The sequence below is a fragment of the Paramormyrops kingsleyae genome, chromosome 14, assembly GCF_048594095.1.
Source record: "Paramormyrops kingsleyae isolate MSU_618 chromosome 14, PKINGS_0.4, whole genome shotgun sequence".
NCBI classification, from domain to species: Eukaryota; Metazoa; Chordata; class Actinopteri; order Osteoglossiformes; family Mormyridae; genus Paramormyrops; species Paramormyrops kingsleyae.
In genome coordinates this window covers 9,011,664-9,024,329 of record NC_132810.1, presented here as the reverse complement: position 1 = coordinate 9,024,329, position 12,666 = coordinate 9,011,664, and positions in this window count along the sequence as shown.

Genomic DNA, 12,666 nt, shown 5'->3' with positions numbered 1-12,666 from the left:
ATATAGAAAGAACACGTGGAAATGGCTGCCAGTTTCACACAGAAATTAAACCCGCTGCATAACAAGTGGCTGCAGTCAGATTTGGCTGCCTTGTTGTTAATTGCCAGCTGTTGCGCAGATGTTTGCTTGCCAGAAGCAAAATGGATGGACTCCCTTATATTACACGTCAAGCTCTGATGCAGTTGAAAGTTAGATTGTGAGATATGAAATGATTCAGTTTCCATGAGTAGCTTTGGAGAAAACTATACAATATGTTATAAAGTACCATACAAGGAGATAATAAAAGGCCGCTTCAGATACACGACGAGTGCATAAATAAGAGTGTCCTGGACACAAGAGAGACTTGCTCAGTTGAGGATAGATGTTCCTGGAACAGATGGGTTTTGGGGTGTTTCTTCACCGTCATAATAAAGGTACAGCCCTAGTACAGTCTTGTTCTCCAAAGTGCAAACTGTCAGGGTCAGTGCCTGTCCATCCCTGTCCTATGGTTTAGGTCCCCGTTTGGCCAGCAGGTGTTGCTGGCCATCCTGTTCCCTCTGTCTTTATACTAGTCCCTAGTGTGTTTTCCTGTTTCCTTGAGTTGCCGCATAGCTCAGTGGGTTGAGTGTGTGATACCAAGACTGTAACCTTTGGGTCATGGGTTTGACTCCAGCCTCATTTCCTTCGTTCATTGGGCTTCTGTTTTCTAGTGTTAAAGTTTGGTTTATCCTACCTGTGTCCAATTTAATTCTGTTCTGCTTGTGTTTGTACTCCTAGTGCATCTTAGTGTTAGCCCTCAGTTTTGTGTTGAAATTCCTATAGTGTTTATTGGTTGCTTCCTGGGTTTGGTATTTGTTTAAGTCCCCTAGTTTTCCGTGTTTGTTAATTATTAGTTTAGTTTCTCCACCTGTGGCCTGTTTCCCTGCACTGTGCTCATTGGTTAACTGTCTTGACGATTCACACCTACCTTTTGTTAGTTCTCGTTATTTGAGTATTTAAGTGTCTGCTCTTGTCCTGTTCCTTAGTCTGCCTTTGTGAATGTTATAATGTGTTGTTCTCGATTCTCAGCCAGTTCTATTCCCAGTGGTTTTGCTTGCTTTCTTAGTTGTGCTTTATTTCATGATTTTAGTTAGTTCAGTATTTTTCCCTGCTTGTTTCCTGACCTCTCGTAGTCCTTTTGTTTGTTCCTTCCCTAGTGCTCAGTGCCCTACTAAACCCCCTTTTCTTGGAACCACCAGTGGATCGTCACCCTTTTCCTCGCCTGTGCCGCAACAAACAATATTAATGTACCCCCAATGGTCCATTTCTGTACCTTAAATTAGCCTAATAGGCACATTTATGTACAACTTTGGTTACAATTGGCAGCATCTTGAGGGTACAGCCCCAGTGGCAAGTAATCATACCCTCTAAGGTACAAATTGGTACATTTTGTTCTGAGAGTGTTGAAGGTTGAACAGGATTCTGATGACTGGGTGTGAATGGGTAGCTTGTTTCACCACAGAGGAACCGCACACTAGAGTGATATGTCGCATGGGGATGGAGCACCAGGAAGTGTCAGCGTCCTCCCGGGAAACAGAAGTGACATCATATTTATACACTGTGTTTGGACAGTGCATAGCAAACAGAAACAGGGAGCTGGGGATCCGAGGCCACTGTAATTAAGATTTCCCTCTCATGGCTTAATGAGCTTCACCTGAGCTCCAGGATCAGCATGTAGTGACTCGTCATCCTCCATCATACACCAGTTACCTGCAGAGAAAGTGACTTTAGTGGCGAGGACGCAAGCAGACTGTAAAATGCCTTTAAATACTGATATAAGCTGCATATTCGCAAGTCATAATTATTCCAGCAGCATTTTAGACGGATTAGCATGTGAATATTTTAGTGATGGTTTATCATCTGATGTATATGTGGGATAAATGGGAATGAAGAGATCTTTGAATAGATGGTGACAGCACACAGTCTTTCCCACCATAATCTGCTGGGCTCTGGTCTATGTGTTCTGCTCGGTGAGGGTCACTGTCAAGCCGACCCTGAAGAAGGCAGCCCTTTAGGCTTTGGGTCTCAGCAAGCCGGGCATCAGCATGCAGCCTGACTCATGCATACCCGCCTTATCTCTCCCACATAAGCAGATGCTTCTGATCCTTCCACATATGCCGGCAGCGTCTGGTCCTTACGCGTCCCTGGCATCAGCAGGAGCGCTGGCTTCGCCTCGCTGCGGGTCCCTGCCGCCCACTCCCCAGTTCCGGCCCCCTGTGCCCAGCTCGACAAGGCCACGCGAAGATCCGCCAGGTTTATCGATGGCTGTTTACGGTGAGAATTTCGCACTTTCTGGAAGGATGCAAACCGTGACTAGCCGGATTGGAAGGTGGGTCAGGGGGCTGGGGGGGGGGCTCTCAGGTGGGCAGGGCCATGGAGAAAGCCCAGTAGATCAATCGCCTACTTATATGTATCTGTCCCTCCATCCATTTTCTATGCCTGCTTGTCCTATGCAGCCTGACTTTGACTTTATGGTGGATAAATGTTTTTCACTTTCAGTACATTATTCAATAAATTACAGTAAAGTGTTTCAATAAAGATATGTAACATTTTTATAAATTAGGCTTCGTGGTAATAATTTTGCCCAACTGTAGGCTAATGTAAGTGCCCTAAATATGTTTAAGGCAGGCGAGGCTAGGCTATCATGTTTGTTAGGTAAGGTGTACTGTATTGAAGTGCATTTTTGCTTTACGGTATTTTCGCCTTAAGGTACGTTTATCGGAATATGACCCCATCTTAACCCGGGGAAAGGCTGCATATCCTCTTATCTAGTAGAACATTGGTAAAGTTACACAGGGTGAAATGACACTATTTCTGCAGTGTGTTGTGCTGTGGCTGCAGAAGGCCAGTCAGCTCCAGCCCAGGGGAGCCGCAGGGGATTCAGGCTGCCTCCAGATTTTAATGTCTTTATCAGAGTAATTATATGGATTGTAAGTCAATTCAGCTGCCGTTTCAGCTTTCGGTCAGGCTCTAATTGAAATGTGCCATTTAAACCCTGCCGGATCTGGGTTGTCACGCATTACATTATGGGTTGGGGGGGGAGTTCTAACATGCACCATAGCTTCTGTAAGGCTGCCCCACCTGCCTACGTGGGGGGGGGGGGGGGGTCAATCCTATACTGCAACGTGGGCCGTAAACTGGATGTCATACCACTTGCAGACGCTGATGCAATGCAAAGTGTGTCATTTATTTAAAGTGAACAGGTGGAAGAGATAACTCAGCAAAGCATAAACAGAACTCTGACTATAAAGGCAAAACAATAAAAAAAATCTGTCAACACTTCCATACAAGCCAACTGCAGATAGACACCATACTGATACAGATACGTTTCATCCTGGTCCAATGTAATAAGGCAATTAATCAATAAACCAATCAATATGGCAATTAACTAATAAAGCAAGTAATCCATAAAGAGCAACACAATTCAGTATAAAAATATCAAACTTGAATACAAATCATGTCTGCTTAGGGTGACCACCTAATCCACATCAGGAGGGACACTATGAGCAAACGAGAAGATCGGGGATTCTGATCCAAATCATCCACAGCAGAAGAGCCGGTGTGCAGCTCCAGGTCCGAGCTGAGATTAACACGGTGGAGCGACAGGGTCTGTGCTGTCGCCGCGTTCATCTCCGGAATCTCATTTGATTAATATTTCACAGCTTCTTCGTAAATTAACTTATAGTCTTGCCAATTTACGCACCCCTGTGCAGCCCTCATAAGCTGCCGCCAGATTCCATGCACGTCATTTAACATTGGAGGAAATGTTTACATAACATTAATATAGTTGCTCATGTAATGAAGCCCTGGGAACAGGGCGATTATGACAAATCCTCTGCGCTAAAAATGGGAATGTACTGTTGAGTTCCAGCAAAAAAACAGGATACTGGAAATGGATCCATATTACCAATACGACTGAGAAGCATATTATATTTTATAAAGATGATCTGTTTCTGGCTGATTTTAAAACATTCCCGTAGTGCAGAATAAACTGATCTTTTACTACGTGAGTGCAGATTGTATTAAGAGTGTGAATGTTATCTCTGCACGCCCCCAGAAATGTTCTCTCTGTGTGGTTTCGTTGCCTCGCTTATAATTCAGCGGCTAGATGGGGGGTGCAGCTAGGTGGCTGACCGAAAGCATCGCTGAATGCATCAGACCGTGTGACTGACAGAGAGGCCGACAGCCTGAAAGGGACGCGGCCCTAATAGGACCCATAATAGGCAGCGGTTCTGGATCGTTGGGTCGAGCCTTATGTCGGTTATTTGGGAAATCTGCTCCTGGTGTGATGAAATGTCACCCTCCCCCCGGTGGTGGCTGTGCGCCCATCAGTACCGATCGCCAGCAGCAACCCACCATCGCGCCTCGCCCCCCCTCGATCGGACCCCCACACTGTTTGGCTCTTCAGCCGCCTCAGAATAGCCTCACAGGTCCAAATGAAACCCAGAAGCGCTGGTTCCGCTCCTGCTACCACCCTGTGCCCACTATCCGGTTGACTCCCTTTGGGATGACCTCATTCTCAGAGCATTAGGGCTATGGACCGTTATACCACGTCTCTAAAGATCCTAAAGATCCATTTTTGCCATGCGGCATGTTTCTGAAATTGCAGTATGTGCAAGTGAACGTGTGTAATGGGTTAATTAGGAAAAACAAAAATAATAACAGAATTGGAACAATAAGCCGCAGGCAAAATGACGGGGGCAGAATCAAATCAGCAGGAACAAAAGCAATATTGCATGTGGTGTTGGCAAAGGTCCTTAGGAGGGAAAGTGCTCTGAGCCATGGGAAACATTTCAGCATTTGTGACCAGCCTATGGCAGCATGTACACAACTTGATTGGCGGCTGTCCAGCCATAGTCTGACGCAGGGGGGCAGGGCTTGGCATGTAAAAAATGGCTTTTTAGAAGTTTTTTTTAACATGGGGTCTGTCTTATCAGTCATAAGAATCAAAGCATACCAGCCTCAATATATGGAGCTGAAGAGCGTCCCAAATCAGACGGCACGCCACAGATTTAAATCAAGGACCTCTCTCATGCTCGTTTTCACAGTCTGTTGTTTTTCACTTTGGTTGACATTACCATGGCAACTGCAACTTTTTTTTTCCCTGAGCCAATAAAAAATAAGGGGAAAAGAGCATGTTAAGCACTGCAAAGGAAAGTACTAAGGACCACTAATGAATTAAACCTGCATTCTATGCTTCTATGATTGAGAATATGTTATATAAAAATGAGTTCTCACATTGGTTTATATTGTCATTAAATAGCACTGGAGTTTTTTGAGGTTTATGTACAGCTGCCCAGGTCATTTATGTTTTTATTCTCTTCTTGCTTTTGTCATTGTGCATTAAACTTCAAACTGTCATATTACCAGTAACTAATGCTTACATGTCACTCAAAACCTGGGCCCATATTCACAACGCATTTTATCTTACCACTAAGAGTATTCCTATATTGCACTACACGATTTTTTTCCTAAAACCTATTCTGAGACCAACTTTTAGTTAGGAAAAGAGCCAACTCCTAAGTTAAGAGTAAGACTACAGTGCTATGGCTGACGTCAGTTCTCATGCACGAGCTTGCAGGCAATAACAAAATGTGCTGGTGAAAATGTATACACAACATCCCGTAAACACAAATACAGTGGAAACCTATTATAGTGATCAACCTCTTACATGGATCAAAAAGCTTGGGACAGAATCATTCCTGTACAAATATTGTTTAAATAATTTGCTAATAGTGATCAAGTAGTCTGCTTACAGTGTTCATTTTGGGTCTTTTAATACATAACAACATATGGGAAAAAAATTAAATTACGATAATTCTTTTTTTTACTTGCCTATTTTGCCTTAACCCATCTGTCTCAGGCTAGCTACCTGAGGCTAATGCTGCGTGCACAGAAAACATGACAGGAAGTTATTTTCTCTCAATTAATTACGAATATAGACTCATCAAAGCTTAAGACTAACCGAGCCAAGAAAATGCAGCAGCGAAACTACAATAAGGTATATTTTATGTACAGTACTATGTTATAGCGTATTTGAAATACACACAAACCAGTAATTTAATTTGTCCAATAGTGTAATTTGAAAAGCTTCAATAAAATAAAGTCAATAAAATCCAGTACATAGCAACGCTGTACGTTTTATTACCGTATAGTGGAACCTTGGATCTCGAACGCCTTTTAACTCGACCAACTCGGACATCAAACAGGTCAGTTTATTTTTTTTTTTTTATTTGTACCTCGACAGAAATCTTGGAAAAATCTAACCATAAACATAACAGACCAGCTAAAGGTGGTGCACGTGTGTCTACTCTTGCTTCGGAGTGTGGGATTGTCATTTATATCATGTTTATTGCTTTTGTATGTGTGATTTTTCAGGTGTGTATTACTTTTATATTGATTGTTAATGGCTTTTTGTCACACCCTGCCTGTACCGCCCTCATGTGGACCACGCCTACCTCATTAACCCCGTGTGGAATCCTTCCGTTTACCTGTTGTTTTGCATTTCCTGCTTGTAGTCCTGTGTATATTAGTCCATGTTCAAGTCTGTTTCCCCAGGTCTGTCATTGACGTTCGTATGTTGTGTTCTCCCTTGTCTGCTTGTGAAGCCGAAATAAACCCCGCTTCACCTAATATGACCGTCTCGATCACCTGCTTGCCTGCTCGCCCGCACGCACAGCGTAACACTTTTATCATTAGTTAGGTAGGTAGATAAGTTTAAATAGGGTTGGGGGTCTGGAATGGATTAAATTCATTTACATTATTCCTTATGGGGAAATTCAACTTGGAATCCTCTCAACTACTTTTTAGTTTTCCCAGACTTAGGTGCTACTTTTAGCGCTAAGGGGCGTTGGGAATTAGTCTTAGTCAAAAAAATGAGGAGTCCTACATTTAGGACTGATACACCCATTATTTTCTAGGAGTTTCTCCTAAATAGACAAGTTATGAGGTACTTTTAGCCTTAAGATACTTTGTGAATATGGGCCCTGGGCCTTAAATAGACACAGAAATAGCATCTTCCAGCAGGGACTCAGCTTGCATGCAGATGGAAAAAAACAGAACTGATAATGGGAAATGTTTGAGTCCTTTTTTATAGCGTGCTGAGTGGCTGATGCAAAATTGCATCTGCTTTTTTGTTTATACTGAGAAAAAGATTCCCTGTGTAGATTTAAGAAGAGGCCTCCCTTGTGCCTGCATTGCCGCTCACTCTGGTTTATCGCTCTTGACGTCTCTCTGAATCGCCCAGCAGTGTCCACACATTGGCCTTAATCAGATAAAGACTTAATTATCTTAAACCCCATTTACAGTACCAGGAAACCATCAAGCCATCAATCATACCAATTGCCTATTGTCAAAACCAGGAGATTTTTGGCTTGGGTTCTTTGATAGCAATTTAGGTGTTTAACGCGCTGTAATGTTCAGGGGGTCCCATCTGCCATCTGTGCTCGAAAAGGACAGTAGCGGACTCACATAGAGCAACCTGTGGTGGTCTGATTGTCACATGAGCCTTTGGGGCAACCAAAAGCATCTGAACTTATTTGAGCGTCACTGAAGTATGTTTAGTGGCTTTGCCTTCGTTGTGGGTCTTCAGAGAAAATCAACTTCTATTGGAGGCATTGACCGGTGGTTTCTTTAGACAGACTTGCTAGATCAGGGGTGGCCAATCTTATCCACAAAGGGCCACTGTGTGTGCAGGTTTTTGGGATAACCTTTCGGTCAGCTGTTCAAACCCAGGTGTGAGGACTCTTCAGCCAATCAGTCCTCTAATTTGTGACCTAATTAGGGAGTTGCAGCGAAAACCTGCATACACACCGGCCCTTTGCGGATAAGATTGGCCCCCCCTGTGCTAGACGCTAAATTAGTCAGCTGTTGGATGAATTTATCAGAATCATCAAATTTATTGGCTAAGTATGTTAAATCACACAAGGAATTTGGTTCCAACCAATGGTGTCTCTCATGTTAGACAGACAATATACAGACAATGAACAATACTTTACAGATAATGCACAATATACAAGCCATAAGTGATATACTTAAAGTACCAACAGCAATAATGATCATTAAGTATGGGAATGAGGTTGTACAATACAGTATTTGTAGATGTGAGGCAGGGTGTAAAGGCAAAAGTAACAGATGATAATCGTCACCTTCGTTGTTGAGTATAGTGTGTATCTGCTTTGTGGAGTTATCAGTAAGCACATGTACTGAAATGTATATATATCTTATATATATAGGGGCTCAGTAACACCTCAGCCCACTGGTCTTTGCGTGAACCTTTGGACCATGGTGTGCCTTCATGAGTAATGTTCTACTTGCCTACTTAATTGCGGTTGGTTGTATCACACCGATGCTCGAATGAAGGAGAGATTTTAACGTGGCTTTTTGTAAGTGCAGTCTAATTGGCACAGCCGAATGTGTTTAATTTCATTGACTGATCCCTGTCACTGACCTTGGAAATAGGTCAATATTCGCCCAGCTCACCACAATGAAACGCATTGAGCTGAATCCCTGGTAGTGCTTTGTGGTGACCTACCCAAGCACGTATTGTTCCTCTGGCTGGTGGCTCTGTGATGACAAGGTTTCACATTGTGATTAGGACCCAGTTAAAACGCTTCTCATTTAAGCTAATGTCCCTTGAATTGGTTTTTTGCGAAGACTGGCTGTTTAAATCTCTTGCTTCGCAATTGATTGTGAATTTTGTCGCTCTCTGTCTCTTTCGATTCATGGAAAAAGTGAACAACTTATTTAAAGGAAAATTACAAGTCCTCCCATGCGAGTTGAGTTGCTATCAAAACGAGTGCTATGTATTTTCCTGTGCGTGGAAAGAATAATTGCACTTTTTGACGGGGGCCAGCCTGGTTTGCTGTTGGCTCTTCTAAACTTGAAAACATCTGATCAGACCTCTTAGGTTAATTGAGAAAATGACCCCAGCACTCGGTGCTCTCGTGCAGCGAGACTCTACGTCCTTCTCAGCAACACGGCTCGTTGGTCAGTGAAATCTCCACTTTGTGCCCCCCCATTGGAAGTGGTGGTGACCCACCCCCACATTCCTATTACATGTTCATCAACGGAAGTATTCAAATTTGTACTATTTTTCGGGGGACCAGGAACCGACGGCTTCATGGTTCAGCGGAATGGTGGTGTTTTTCTTGCCCCCTGGTAAACGCTGGCCTCTTTGCGTGCCTGCAGAACGCTTTGCTGCTTTCAGAGGCATGGCCAGGCCGGCCCGCCGCACTAGCAGGATAAACCTCGTTAGCGGACAGGCAAACATTACGAGCTTCACATCCAGCACTCCAGCTGGCCCATGGGGCTAAATGCAGTAAGATGATTGCAGGGGGTGAAAGCTTTTTGTGGACCCAGGTAACAGGACATCAAAGGCGTTTGATTGTGGTACAATATGACTTTCTTCAGTATCCTCAACCAGAGGCATAGGGACATGACGGGCAAGGCAGCCGATTGCCAGGGGCCCCTGAGCTGGGAGGGGCCTCTGAGGAAGGCTGATTACCTAGTACATTACATCGACAAATCTGCTTTATTTGTGTATTCTGCTTCTCACAGTAAAATGAAAATAAAGGAATTATGTTTATTAAATTCTCTTTGTTGATATTATTACTTTAGACTTCACTCTAAAATAACTGTCACAAATTTGACCATGTGGGTGCATTGTAGGGCCCCGGGGAATTTTTTTGCCTGGGGCCCCCTGTGCCCATAGAGTCACCTCAGTCCATAACTTCAGTCCAGAGTAAGGTTCAAGAACAGGAAACAGGAAGTTCATATTTCTTAATTGCTCCAAGGACAGCTGGGAATGGGTGGCGTGAAACTGGGATGGGAGATTGTAACACACTTAGGTGCAGAAGCGTGGGGGGGGGGGGGGGGGGGGGGGGGGTCGGTGACACCCATCCAGCTGTTGCTCTCCGGCTTAATCATTCTCCTGTCACCACCTGAATGGACCATTGATTAAGGGAGTAAGTGAACACACTCCTACTTGGACTGTGGAAAATGGACCATATTTGTCTTAAGAGGCAACTCAGTGCAATCCACACCGTGTGACTGCTTCTCTCATTAAGTCCGCCCTCCACCAGAAGCTTGCAGAGGTCATCCGTGCCCGTACAGATACTGAACCTCTGTGCCCTGCATCTTCGGAATTTACAGCCCAAATGTATTTAATATTCCTGCGTATCAGTCAAGAACTCACCCTTATTATTCTGGCTCTGAAGCAGCACATGTTGAACATGATTTTTTAAAAATTATGTGTAGGCAGAAGAAAATTACATTTCGGCTTGCCTTCATTACTGTAAAGGAAGTCAAAAAGTTTTGTGCTCTTGTGAATAATAAAGGCAAGGGAAAGTTAATGAGTATGTGAAATGTGCATGAAAACAGTCCGACATTATGGCCATTCTATATTTAATGATGTTGCCATTTATTTTGAGGGGATAAATCTGGAATAATCTGTGTGTTTGTGAGGGTAAGAATGCAGGTGTGTGTTCCACAAGTATGTCAGTAGAGGGCGCTAGAAAGCATGGGGCTTTTGTGGTGATTATGGATGAAGTCCGACTGTGATCCACACTAGATTCTCATAGGTACTTCCTTTTGTCCTTGATCCAGATCATCTTAAGGGGAAAATTTATTATAACAGGAGTTGATACCCCTGTCTTGAAAAGTTCTAAATGGCAATTAAATTCAAAGAACAGTGTATGTGTTTCTTGTAATCATGTACATGTCTAAATCACAGCTGATTTTTATCAAGAAACAGTTGTTTTTTCATCTGATCAGTTGGCACCATATTGTGTGTTGCACATGTGTAATACGCAACATTATTGTTCTATGTAACTTAGTTCTTAAGTTAAACTCGTTAAGCTGTGTAACGTATTGTGCCTGACAACATTCCACATTGTATTGAAAAATATATAAGGAATTGCAAAAGAGTATAAGGTGTATGTATCCATCCATTTTCTGCAACTGCTTGTCCTGTGCAGGGGTCACTGGGGGCTCCAGAGCCTATCCCAGAGGTTACAGGCACAAGGGAGGGAACAACCCAGGATGGGGGGGCCAACCCATCGCAGGGCACACTCATAAAACCAGTCACTCACACACCAGTCACTCACACACCAGTCACTCGCACAAGCACAGCTAATTTGGTAACTCCAATTAGCCTCAGCATGTTTTTGGACTGTGGGGGGGAACCGGGGTACCTGGAGGAAACCCCATGATGACACTGGGAGAACATGTAAACTCCACACACAGGAAATGCTGGCAGAGACTTCGTCCCAGGTCACAGAGGTGTGAGGCAACCATAACTGACTGTGAGACAATCTCTGTGTGTATTTTGGTAGGAATTGGCACAAACAGATTCTTTAGTTTTTGGAGAATAACATAGCTGCCCTGTACTGGACATGGATGGATGGATGTAGTGCCCTTGTCTTACCTATTCGCTTTTCTAGCTCAGTGACAATTTCACTGGCTACTCCACATCTTTCTGATGCACCATAGATGTTTCTGTATTCAGGTGGGGTGGGGGGGCTCTATCTTCTAAATATCAAGAATGTTGACTTAACAGGCCGAGCTCACGTACGGACGAAAGTAAAGTTGCATGTGGTGATGTTGCATTCAGAGGATCGACTGCTTCCAGAGTGAACCAACTCTGATCCCCATGGTCCACGATACAAATCGCAGCACAAATGTCACACTGCAATGGCTGGAGAGTGACGTTTTGTGTCTTTTTTTTGAGCAGGTTTGAACTAATCAAAGAACAGAGACTATGGAGAAGTAGAAGGGGTCTCCACAGTGAAAACAGCTAAGCTTCTCATTTTTTTTTCTATTTCCTTCAGCGCCTAAGAATGCAAATGCTAAATGGAGTGTTATTCTAAACAGCCACCCCTGGTGATGCATGTCTCTTAGTGTGTTGTGGACACAGCAGGGGACAGTCACAGGAACATAATCTTTGTAACCTTTATGGCGGTTCTTGATATTGATGTATTGACTCTGGCGATTGCTGACCAGCGACAAGGTCTCTTTGAGGTATCTAGGGAAGAGCGAGCAAGAGGACCAGGAGAAAATGTTGCATTGATCCGTGTTACATACAGGTTCATGCAGAGTGTGCTGTCTGTATAAACTTAGCCCCGCAACGTCTGTCTGAAGCCGCATGAAAGTGCCGGAGCTTGTTTGCTCTCTGTCATTTGAGTTATGATCAGAACTCGGGCTCATTTTCTCGCTGTCACTTATGCCAAAAACACGGAATGCTGTCTCCCGCATTTCCTCACCAGAGTCAAAGGAGAAACCTGTTTGTTTTATAAACGTCCATCCCCACTGAATAAACTGTAATGGGTGCTTATTAAATGGTTTCAAAACCCTTTTTTGCCCCACATAAGAGGAAATATGTTTCCATAATTAGAGAGCGCCTATCAAAAGAGCTGGTTGTTTTAAGGGCTAGTTTCATCTGAATTTTAAAAGCACGGGGGGCCTTAAAAAGGTTTTTCGGCAAATTTAATTATGGTCTTTAAGTTGGTATTATCCCACGCAGCACCAAGGTGTGCCGAAGGTGGGTGGATGCGGGGGGGAGGGGGTGGGGGGCAGGAAATGAGGTACTTAAGCAATTTCATAATGTTACTTTATTCTCCAGCCACCAACCAGCTACTTCCAAAAAGTCCT